Source organism: Oryctolagus cuniculus, chromosome 4 (assembly GCF_964237555.1).
Source record: "Oryctolagus cuniculus chromosome 4, mOryCun1.1, whole genome shotgun sequence".
NCBI lineage: Eukaryota > Metazoa > Chordata > Mammalia > Lagomorpha > Leporidae > Oryctolagus > Oryctolagus cuniculus.
The window spans coordinates 155,863,569-155,875,969 of record NC_091435.1 but is presented as its reverse complement, the minus strand read 5'-3'; positions in this window follow the sequence as shown (position 1 = coordinate 155,875,969).

Sequence of the window (12,401 nt, the reverse complement as noted above, 5' to 3'; positions counted from 1 at the left end):
TGACCTTAGAAGTTCTTTCTCAGCCATGACATTGTGTATGTAAACAAAAGCTATTGCTTTTTGTGTGTTAATTTTATATCCTTCAACTTTACCAAAGTCTTTTATAAGTTCCAATAGTCTCTTAGTGGAGTCTTTTAATTTCCCTATATATAGAATCATGTCATCTGCAAATAGGGATAATTTGACTTCCTCCTTCCCGATTTGTATCCTTTTGACTTTTTTCTTGCCTAATGGCCCTAGCTAAAACTTCCAGGACTGCGTTAAATAGCAATGCTAATGGTGGGTATCCCCGTCTGGTTCCAGATCTAGTAGGAATGCTTACAACTTTTTCTCATTCAATAAGATGCTGGCTGTGCGTTTGTCCTAAATTGCCTTGATTGTGTTGAGACATGTTCTTAACTATATCAAATGTTCTTAAGGTTTTCATTATGACAGGATGTTGTATTTTATCAAGTTCTTTCTCTGCATCTATTGAGATAACCATATGGTTTTTGTTCTTCAGTTTGTTAATGTGACGTATCACACTAATTTGTGAATGTTGAGCCATCCCTGTATGCCAGGGACAAATCCTACTTGGTCTGGGTGGATGATCTTTCTGATTTTTTTGTTGGATTCAATTATCTAATATTTTGTTGAGGATTTTTACATCTATGTTCATCGGGGATATGAGTCTAAAGTTCTCTTTTTCTTCTGTATCTTTTTCTGGTTTAGGAAGTAAGGTGATGCTGGCCCCTAACAAAAGGAGTTTGTGAGGATTCCCTCCCTTTCAATTGTTTTGAATAGCTTGAGAAGAATTGTAATTAGTTCTTCTTTAAACTCTGGGAGAATTATGCTGAGTGAAATAAGCCAATCCCAAAGGGACAAATACCACTTGTTCTCCTTGATAGGTGACAACTAACTGAGCACCAAAAAGGAAACCTGTTAAAGTGAAATGAACACTAGGAGAAACGGTGACTTGATCAGCCCTCACTCTGACTGTTGATGAGCAACTTAATATGTTATCCCTCTTAGTATTTTTTTTGTTTGTTCTACTTAATACTTTTGGTTGAATACTGTAATCAATACACAATTCTTCTTAAGTGCTGAAACTTAACTGAGAAGTGATCACTGTTAAATATAAGAGTGGGAATGAGAGAGGGAAGAGACGTGCAATTCGGGACATGCTCAAGCTGACTTACCTCAAACGGTAGAGTTAGAAACATACCAGGGGATTCCAATTCAATCCCATCAAGGTGGCATGTACCAATGCCATATCACTAGTCCCAGTGATCAATTTCTGTTCACAATTGATCATAATGATAGGACTAAGAACCAAAGGGATCACATAAACAAGAATAGTGTCTGCAAATACTAGCTGATAGAATCAAAAAGGGAGAGAATGATCCAACATGGGAAGTGAGATACACAGCAGAGCCATAGAATGGCAAATATCCTAACAGCACTCTGGCCTCAGAATCAGCCCTTAAGGCATGCAGATCCGGCTGAAATGCCCATGAGAGTATTTCAGGCATGGAAAGCCAAGACACTCTGGCAAAAAAAAAAAAAAAAAAAAAAAAACTAAATGAAAGATCTCCACAAGTGAGATCCCAGTGGAAAGAATGGGTCATCAAAGAAGGAGGTACCTTTCTCTGAAGGGAGGAGAGAACTTCCACTTTGACCATGGCCCTGTCTAAAAATTATCAGAGTCAGTGAACTCAGGGGGCTTCCATAGCCTTGGCAGCTCATGACAAGAGCCTAGGGTGATTACTGACACCATAAACAAGAGTGTCAATTTGTTAAGTCAACAACAGGAGTCACTGTGCACTTACTCCTCATGTAGGATCTTTGTCCTTAGTGTGCTGTACATTGAGATTTAATGCTATAACTAGTACTCAAACAGTATTTTTCACTTTATGTTTCTGTGTGGGAGCAAACTGTTGAAATCTTTACTTAATGTATGCTAAACTGATACTCTGTATATAAAGAGAAACGAAAATGAATCTTGATGTGAATGGAAGGGGAGAGGGAGTGGGAAAGGGGAGGGTTGCGGGTGGGAGGGACGTTATGGGGGGGAAGCCATTGTAGTCCATAAGCTGTACTCTGGAAATTTATATTCATTAAATAAAAGTTAAAAAAAAAAAAAGTCTGGGAGAATGAAATCCTTCATTTGCAACAACCCCAAAAAGTCAAATACCATACTTTTCCCTGATCTGTGGTAACTAATAGAGTACTAAAAATGAAATGTATAGGAGTAATATTGACATTTTGAGATTCAATGATTGTTTACAGCCCTTGTCTCTACTGTTGAGGAACAATGTTTTTTCTTCTTACTATTTGTTGAACTCTTTACTTAGTGTAGGGTTAATCTTATGAGTATAAAGTAAACTGAAAGTAGATCATTGTAAAAATTAAGAAAGGGAATAAGAAAGGAAGGAGGAGGAAGAGTGGGAGTATGGGCAGGAGGGAGGATAGGGTAAGAAGTATCACTATGTTCTCAGATCTTATATATGAAATTTGTATACCTTAAATAAAATTTTAAAAATAAATAAATAAACCTGTAATTTTAACTCAAAAAAAAATACTAAACCTGAAAATATGCAGAGTTCCTTCAGCAAATGAAAGGAATGGTAAGAACAGTGTTCTCATTTGTATATGTTCATACCATTTGTGAAGTAAGAAATGTTAGTAAATTATAACATTCTGTAATGTTCCACAAATAGGATTTTGTCTAAAACTCAAGATGATGCAAAACTATTAAGATCAAATAAAATTTGACCTAATTATGAAAGTAGCTTTCCAATATGCTACCACTGATTAAATACTTGATTTACATTTAGGTACTGCCCCACCTTCAATAGGTATTTACATTTTCCATCCTATACCGCTGACAGAAACACTTAGTAATAATGCTCTGTCAGGTATTTTATGTCATCTGAGGGCTTGCTCTCATGAGTAATTTCAATTTAATTAAAGCCATTAAAGCTTATTCCTTTGGGAAATGTAGTTATTCACAGACATCAGAATCTTTTTATGTTTTTCCATCTACAATGTAATTTATATTTTGGTTTTCACTTCTGAGACTCTTCAGGAGTTATTTTTCTGTCACCCTAAAACAGAAATCTACCCTGTGGCAATGTTTTCAATATAGCTATTTGCAGTTAAATTGAATAAAAATGAATAATGTGTTTATTAACAGTATCAGGAGTAGAGATGCAACTTTTCTCATTATGTTATGTTACTGTTTCTGCTGAGCTGCATGATATTAATAATTTTATAATGTAAATAGTAGATTAAGTTTTGAAAAGTCATAACATCTACAGGAAAATACCTGGACTGGAAAATCTTCCACATCTTGGCAATATCTTTAAATCAATGTAAAATATAAATATGGCATAAACTTTTAAAATTGCATTTTGTTTGGAAGTGTTTTCATTTTTTAAAACCAGAATGCATTTCATATTAATAATTTAATATTCCTATAAATATATTCTCTGAAACATCTCGAGGGTCCTTAACAAAATAATACAGATGTTAGAAAAGTAAAAAAATAATAAAAAATTTTTATGTTTACCAAGCATTGCATATGTAACATATCCCATTTCAAAGGAAAAGTAAGTGTAAATGTTAATGCATATCAGTTCAATGCTTTTTATTATCTCATTAAATCTTCATACCTGATTGCTGTTACCCTGTTCTAACAGGAATGTTAAGCAATTTGCCAAAAGTCAACCAACTATTGACTTATGGAGCCAGGATACAACCCACACAGTTTAACTCAGGAGGCTGCACTTCTGTTCTATATCTTCTAATTAGGGTTTCTCTCTTTTCAAAACTGCAGTCACTCAAGGGCTGTTTGCAAGTCTGAAAGTCTCCTACTGTCCTTTACTGATGACCTCTTTTGTGGCAAAATTGCAATGCAGTTTTTAAAAGGTATACATTTGGACACCATTCCTGGCCAATTAGAAACTGCATGGATCTAGGTTTGTCATTTGACACTCTCAGCCATAAAATGGCAATACTTCATGAAGCTGTTTTCAAAAGTAAGAAAAGGAGTACCCATAATGAGCTTAGCTAAAGGTGTGGCTCATAGCAAGCACTGGTCCATGTAGACTACTGCTATTCCTCTGGTTTTAGTGTTCAAGGGTGTGCACAAAGTGCTTTAATAAAGAGTCAGGAGATTGCCCTAAATTATAAAAAGCACAACAATATCATACCTGATACAAGCTTTTTTTAATTTAGTTTGTTTCTTCAAACATTAACATTGATACACTCAATGAAATGTTACCCTTGAACTTATTGCTAGAGTTGCAAATATTCCTGAAAGATTAAGAATGCAAATTAAATAATAGGAAAGTAGCTAGACCTTTTAAACCAAATATTTTTAAAAGATACTTTCTAATGGTATATAGAATGACAGTGAATCAGAAAAATTAGTAAGAATTTTATAAATTTTATGATGCCTTCTCCACCGCTCTCCAAAACCCAATAAATGTTACTTAGAAAAGAATAACTTGGGGAATGGCACTGTGGTGTAGCAGGTAAAGACGTCGCCTGCAGTCCCAGTATTCCATATGGGCACCAGTTCAAGTCCCAGCTGCTCCACTTCTGATCCAGCTCTCTGCTATGGCCTTGGAAAGCAGTAGACGATGGCCCAAGTCCTTGGGCCCCTACACCCACGTGGAAGACCCAAAAGAAGCTCCTGGCTCCTGGCTTTGGATCAGCACAGCTCTGGACATTGTGGCCAATTGGGGAGTGAACCAGCGGATGGAAGACCTCTCTCTTTCTCTCTCTCTCTGTCCTTCTCTCTGTGTAACTCTTTCAAATAAATAATAAATCTTTTAAAAAAAAAAAAACAATGTCTTGAAATAAATATCCTGTTTATTACCTCTTTGACTTCCTGGCAAATATTTCTCTCATGCAAAAATCAACAAACAACAAACACTGGTGAGGATGTGGGAAAAAAGGTACCCAAGCCACTGTTGGTGGGAACGTAAACTGGTGCAGCCACTGTAGAAGACAGTATGGAGATAACTCAGAAATCTGAATATAGACCTACCATATGATCCCGTCATCCCACCCCTAGGAATTTACCCAAATGAAAAGAAACCAGCATATGAAAGAGTCATCTGTACCCCCATGTTCTTTGCAGCACAATTCACAATAGCTAAGATCTGGAATCAACCCATATGTCCATGAGCTGTTGACTGATAAAGAAATTATGGTATATACACTCTTTGGAGTACTACTCAGCTGTAAAAAAATAAAATAAAATCCTGTCTTTTGCAGCAAGATGGAAACAACTGAAAACCATTATACTTAGCGGAATAAGCCAGTTCCAAAAAGAAAGAGATCAAATGTTTTCCCTGATCTGCGGTAACTCATAAGAGTACCTGAAATGTAATGCATTGGAATGAAATAGATATTTTGATATTCGATGATTGTTTACGGCCCTTGTCTCTCCCATTGAAGAACACTGGTTTTGCTTTGTTTTGTTTTTCTCTTCATACTATTTACTTAGTGTAGGGTTAACTATACAATCATTAACTAAACTAAAAAGAGATCTTTGTAAAACTTAAGAGTGGGAATGTAAGAGGGAGGAAGAAGAAGGATTGCAGCATGGGCAGGAGGAAGGGTAGGTAGGGAAGTGTCACTATATTCCTAAATCTGTAGATATGAAATATATGAAACTTGTATAATTTAAAACAAATTAAACATTAAATAAAAATTAAAAATAAAAATAAAAAATATTTTTACCAAAATTTATCATCTCTTAGGTCCTTCCTGACTGTCATTAGTGTTTCTGGTTTCTGACTTCTTAATTACTCTGAAGAGAATGACAATTTTAACAAAGGGAGGTATATTACTGATAGAATGACCTTAACAAAGTAGAACGATCATAATGATGATGCAGTTTATCTTTTAAGGACCCTCATTACATGGGACCCTTCTCAGAGCCAGGGATGTGGGACATTGAGATAAAGATGCATTGAGTTTGAACTTCAAGTGGCTTCCAGTCACCTCCCTATGTAGCTAAGATATTAGTGGCACTCCTGATACAGAAACGGAGTTCAACAATACATCTAACGCCCCTGTGGTGAATTATTCAGCTTTGTTTTGCAAAAGAGAAAAAAGCAGTCACATCACAGTATGAACAAATCTATAGTATTCAACCCTGAAATTATATGAATAGTGGAGAGAAAATGAGATTGCAAATTACAAAGTACAAACTTTGCCTGTGGGAATTTATTATGGGGACATGTTGACATTTCATTAATAAAAATATTATTTATCTGGAGTTTTTAGATATTTAAGGGCTTTTTTCAGCTATTATAAATTTTCCATTTGCCACTTATGTCTAATAATAAACAAATATGGATTTTCTTGCCCAATTTTGCATTTGTATTTTGTGTCCTTTTAAATAAAAAAACTTCAAACCACAAAGGCTTCAAAGTTAAGGCACATAAAACCTGGATCCACGCTGACCATAATTTGTAATAGAGGGCTGATTAACCAATAACCACATTTCCTGCCTGTACAGTCACCTTAAATGTCAAAAGAAATTTTTTGCACTATAAAAAATCAAGTTTTCCGAGGCAGATGTTTGGCCTGGAGGTTAAAACACCTGCATTCCATACAGGAGGACCTGGGTCTGAGTCCTCACTCCACTCGAATTCCAGGTTTCTACTAAAGCATACCCATGAGGCAGCAGATGATTGCCCAAATACTTGGATCCCTGCTACCCACATGGGAGACCCATTTTAAATTCCCAGCTCCTTTCAGCATGGCCCATCCCTGGCTATCATGGGCATTTGGGAAATGAATCAACAGATGAGAGCTCTCTCACTATCTGTCTCTCTTTCAAATTAAAAAAAAAAATTATTCTAAATAAATTGTCCTGTAAACCAGATTCCTGCTAAAAGAGTAGAATTTGGTTACTCTTGCCACAAAAAAAAGGGGGGGGGGTAACTCTGAGATGATGGATATGCCAATTTACTTTATCTATCCTATAACATCATGATGTATACTCGAAGTACACACAAAAATTTATTTTTAAATGTCTGCTTATTTATTTATTTTAGGAAAAACTCTCTCTCTCTCACACACACACACACACGCACACTCACAAAGGCAAAGTTACAGAGATGCTGATGCAGAGAGAGAGAGACAGAGACAGAGAGACAGAGAGATAGAATCTCCCCATTCTCTGGATCGTTCTGTGAATGCCTGCAATCGCCTTTATCTGGAGCCAAAGCTAGGAATCAGGAACCCAATACAGGTCTCCTACATGAGTGGCAAGAACCCTACCACTTGGGCAAGCACCTGCTGCTTTCCAGGGTACACATCATCAGGAAGCTGGAATCGGGAAAGGAGCCAGGACTCAAACCCAGGCAATTTGACATGGAATGTGGGCATCCCAAGCAACATATTAGCCAATAGGTCAAATGCCTACCCCTAAAATTTACTTTAAATGAAGGAGAAAATAATCAAGCAGGGATACTAGATAAGAATGGAGCACCTAGAAAACTGGGATTCTTTTATTCATATAATAATATTTATGGAAAAATATTAAGGCACTATGCAAAGCAAGGGAAAAAAGTAGGCATAGAAGATTAAGACCCATAGCACCCTGATAGAAGAACTGGAGTATTAAGTTTAGAAGTGGCTCAGTAGCAAGAATGATCAAGAACTTTCCTACCTTCAAGTTGGGCTGAACCCTCATGGAGGATTTGCCACACCACTGATGTTACTGATGTCAAGCAAGCCAGTACTGTTACCTCTTGAAACTACGTTGGAGATTGTGGTTTCAGCTGGTTAAGGCAGCTTAACGGACCAAGAAAACATGCCTTCTTTCCAAAGAGGCTTGGTTCTGTGGATTCAAAGAACAAGGTAGTTTTGGTTAAAGCTCACAGACAGCTTTAACCCAGTAAGAAGCAACATAAATTCCTTAAAGGGATTCAGTCATTCTAAGAGGCAAGAGGAGTCTTCCACTTTAATGGCTACCAAAATTTTGACACCTCGTGGGAAAAAGAAAGACCTTCTCTGACCTAATCTGCCAAATATTTGCCAGTTTCTTGACTGCTGAAAGTAGATGCTGGAAATCCCACCATTATTCCTCACTCATCCAGCTGGGAATGTATGGTACTCTAATGTGAATCATGTCATTAAGATCTTTATTACCCTGATCGCTGACAGGAATACAGGTGCTGCAAGTGAAGAGTGAATCTTGGGCAGGCGTTTGGTCAAGTGATTAAGCTGCCAGTTAAGACACCTAAGTTCCACATCGGAGTGCTCAGATTTGAGTCAGCTCAAGTTTCTGATTCTAGCTGCGTGCCAGTGCAGACCTGAGGAGGTAGCACTGATGGCTCAAATAATTTGGTTCTTGCCATCCACATAGGAAATCTGGATTCAGTTTTTGGTTCCCAGCTCTGGCACTGGACCAGCTCTAGCTGTTACAGGCATTTGGGGAGTGAACCAGCAGATAGGAGTATAGTGCATGTCTGTCTGTCTGTGTGTCTGTCTGTCTCTCTCTCTCTCTCTCTCTCTTTATCTCTGCCCCTTACCCCTCAAATAGATACAAATATAGATAAATGTTTAATAAAAAAGATAAAAGAGAAGCAAGGCCAGAGTGCCTATTATTACTACCCCTATACATGCAATAACAGAGACACTAGCCATTTGATAAGTAAAAATTGCAAAGAACAATAAATCATCTGTGAAAAAAAGAAAATAAAGCTATAAAAGTAGCAGAACCAAGCCAAAATGAGAAATCACCAAAAATCCTCATTATTTTTCATATTTCCACATAATGGTCCCTGTCTGCTTTAATTTTGTTGTTTCATTTGCAAAGTCATGGTAAGCAAAGATTTGTTAGCTCACATGACTTAGTTATTTAAGATATGAATCTAATTTTAGAATTAAACTTTGTGGAATATATCCACTGAGAGGGAAAGTTGGCAAAATGTAATCTTGATAAGGTACAAAACTATAACCACCTATGCATAAATATAAATGTAAAAAATCTTTCTTCAATATTGGGAAGATCAAAGTAAAAAAGTCTCTGACCCAGAATTTTCCAGGAGAGTTCAATTCATTCCAGGGAGTGATTGCTGAAGTCATCATCCACTTCCACTTAACAGCCACCCTAAGCCAGCTCTGTGGTAACACTAGGTTAAGTCTCCACCTGCAGTGCCAGGCATCCCATATGGGTGCCAGTTTGAGTCACAGCTGTTCCACTTACAACACAGCTCCCTGCTAATGGCCTGGGAAAGCAGTGGAAGATGGCCCAAGTGTCGGGACCCCTGCATCCACATGGGAGACCCAGAGGAAACTCCTGGCCCCTGGTTTCAGATCCACCCAGCTCCAGCTGTTGCTGCCATTTGGCAAGTGAACCAGCAGATGGAAGACTTCTATCTCTCTATCTCTCTGTAATTCTACCTCTCAAATAAGTAAATAAAACTTTTAAAAAAGCCACCCTAAAATTTCATCACAAAGGTTTTTTTTAATATTTGGAGTGGTCCTAAAATCTCCAACCTGCTCAGAGAATTCCACAAGCAGGTACCCAACAAATATTGGACAATATCAATTGAACATTTTGTTATAGATATCATAAGCTACTTAAAAGCCCTTTTTGATTTTATAGCAACTGACACAAAAGATGAAATGATCATGAGCTATTGTGCCATATCAAATATGCTGAAAAGTCACTGAGTCAATAGATAATATATTCATTTAACTAATCCTGAACTGTTGGGAGTCGAGAGGAATAGAAGGAAGTTCACAGTATCTAATTCAACATGACTAAAAGATTGTAATTTATTGACTGCAACAGGCGAAAGACTTTATGCCAAATAATTGTCTGGCATTTACTTATAATCTGGCACAATAGTAATGAAAACAGATTCCCCAAAGACTATGTGCTCTAATCTTTGGCAACTAGGGGCATTGGTCTTAAATTTTGCCAGGAAACCATTTTTCCAAAAAAAAAAAAAAATCTGCTGCAAGAGTATATTGGAATTATATAGTCTTCTAGCTCCACCAAGTGACAGTTTTAAATTGTTGCTCTATTGCTGTTATCCATCTGCCAACCTCTGAGGGGTACAAAGTTCTACATACAAGGTGTTCATCCAGCTGGGCAAACTCAAGGAGACTTCTCTATGCTCATTCATGACTCCAAACAAAATAAACTGCATTACTGCCTTTAAAATTCTATCTACCACTCTTTCTGAACTATACATTTGAAATAGAAAATCATACTAAGAGAATGTCTTGTAATTCATTATTTCACATTCCATTCTGAGTGTATAACTTTTGTTGGAGAAACACTGAGTACAATTTTATCATTCTTCATGATATTTGTGCTTCAGAAAGTAAAGTTTATATACTCAGAATAGTCATCTTATTCTTTAAAAATCTACACAGTAAACCAGAAAGTATCATGAATATTTTTTAAATAACACTTTTGAAAAACAGGAGTTTCTCTGGTTCAAAATTTCTGTTTATAGGGGCCAGCACTGTGGTATAGCTGGTTAAGCTGATACCTGCAATGCAGACATCCCATACTAGTGCTTGTTTGAGTCCTAGATACTCTACTCCTAATCTAGCTCCCTCTTAATGTGTGCGGAAAAGCGAAGATATCACAACTGCTTGGGCCCCTGTCACCCAAATGGGAGATCTAGATGGATTTATTCTAACCCAGCCCTAGTCATTGCAGCCAATTTTTCTTAAAAATGTAATTACTTATTTTAAAGTAAGAGTTACAGAAAGAGAGGGATAGACAGAGAGACGGAGAGATGGAGAGACAGAGAGACAGAGAGATGGAGACAGAGAGATGGAGAGACAGAGAGAGAGAGAGAGAATCTTCCATCCACTGATCCACTCCCCAGATGGCCACAACAGCCAGAGATGGACCAGGCCAAGGCCAGGAGCTGGAAACTTCACCCAGGTCTCCCACGTGGGCAGCAAGGGCCCTGACATTTGGGTTATCTTCCTCTGCTTTTCTCAGACCATTAGCAGAGAGCTGGATTGGAAGTGGAACAGCAGAGACATGAACTGGCACTCATTTGGGACACCAGCATCACAAGTTGTGGCTTTACCTGCAACTCACAATGCCAGCCCCAGATGCAACCATTTGTGGAGTGAATCAGTGGATGAAAGAGCTCTGTCTCTCCCTGTCTGTAAATTTACCTTTCAAATAAATAAAAAGTAAATAAATAAATATAAAATTTTAAAGAATTCTTGTTTATAAACTGTAGAATATGAAGCACAGTCTTTTTGTCAAATAAAAAGTTTTAATATATTTGTTAATAAAAATAAAATCTTAACTATTAAAATAAATGACTCATGATAAGGAAGCATATTTTTAAAAGAAAACAAAAATTTAAAGACCATTCACAATTCCTCATACAAAAAGTAACAAAAACTACATTCTAGTGGGTAAAAATAGCCTATTTTCCATACATGTTACACATTTAAATTATATAATACAAGCTATTTTGTATTATGTTTTTTCTTGATGGAGGTTATAATGTATAAAATTATTTTGTATAAATGCAGTGTTCCAATGTGTGAAAATATCCTTCTTATATCTAATATCCTATTATTAAACTTTCATACCAGTGAGTCCTAAATATATAATTTTACAGGGAATAGCTATATCAATAATGGATAAAATAATCTTTAAAGCAAAAAAGCATTAGAAAAAAGAAATTGAAAGACCAGCATTGCAGCACAGTGACTTATGCCATTGCCTGTGAGCCAGCATCCCACATGGGCACATGGTTTCAGTCCTGGCTGCTTTGCTTCCACTCCAGATCCCTTGCATTAGCAGCAGCAGATGTCCCAAGTGTTTGGGCCCTGGCTACCCACATAGGGGACCTGGAAGAAGCTCCTCGCTACTGGCTTCAGCCTGGCCCAGCCCTGGCTGTTGCGGCAATCTGAGGGGTGAACGAGCAGATGGAGGATTTCTGTCTCTCTCTCTCTCTCTCTCTCGGTGTAACTCTGACTTTCAAATAAATAAGTAAGGGACCAGCACGGTGGCACAGTAGGTTAACGCCCTGGCCTGAAGCGCCAGCATCCCATATAGGCTCCAGTTCTAATCCCAGCTGCTCCTCTTCTGATCCAACTCTCTGCTATGGCCTGGGAAAGCAGCAGAGGATGGCCCAAGTCCTTGGGCCCCTGCACCAACGTGGGAGACCTGGAGGAAGCTCCTAGCTTCTGGCTTTGGATTGGTGCAGCTCCCACCATTGCAGCCAATTGGGGAGTGAACCAATGGAAGGAAGACCTCTCTCTCTCTGCCTCTCTTCTCTCTGTGTAACTCTGACTTTCAAATAAATAAATAAAATCTTTAAAAATAAATAAATAAGTAAATTTTTTAAAAAAGAAAGAAAAAAATAATTAGTACTTCATTATTAAAAGGTCCATTT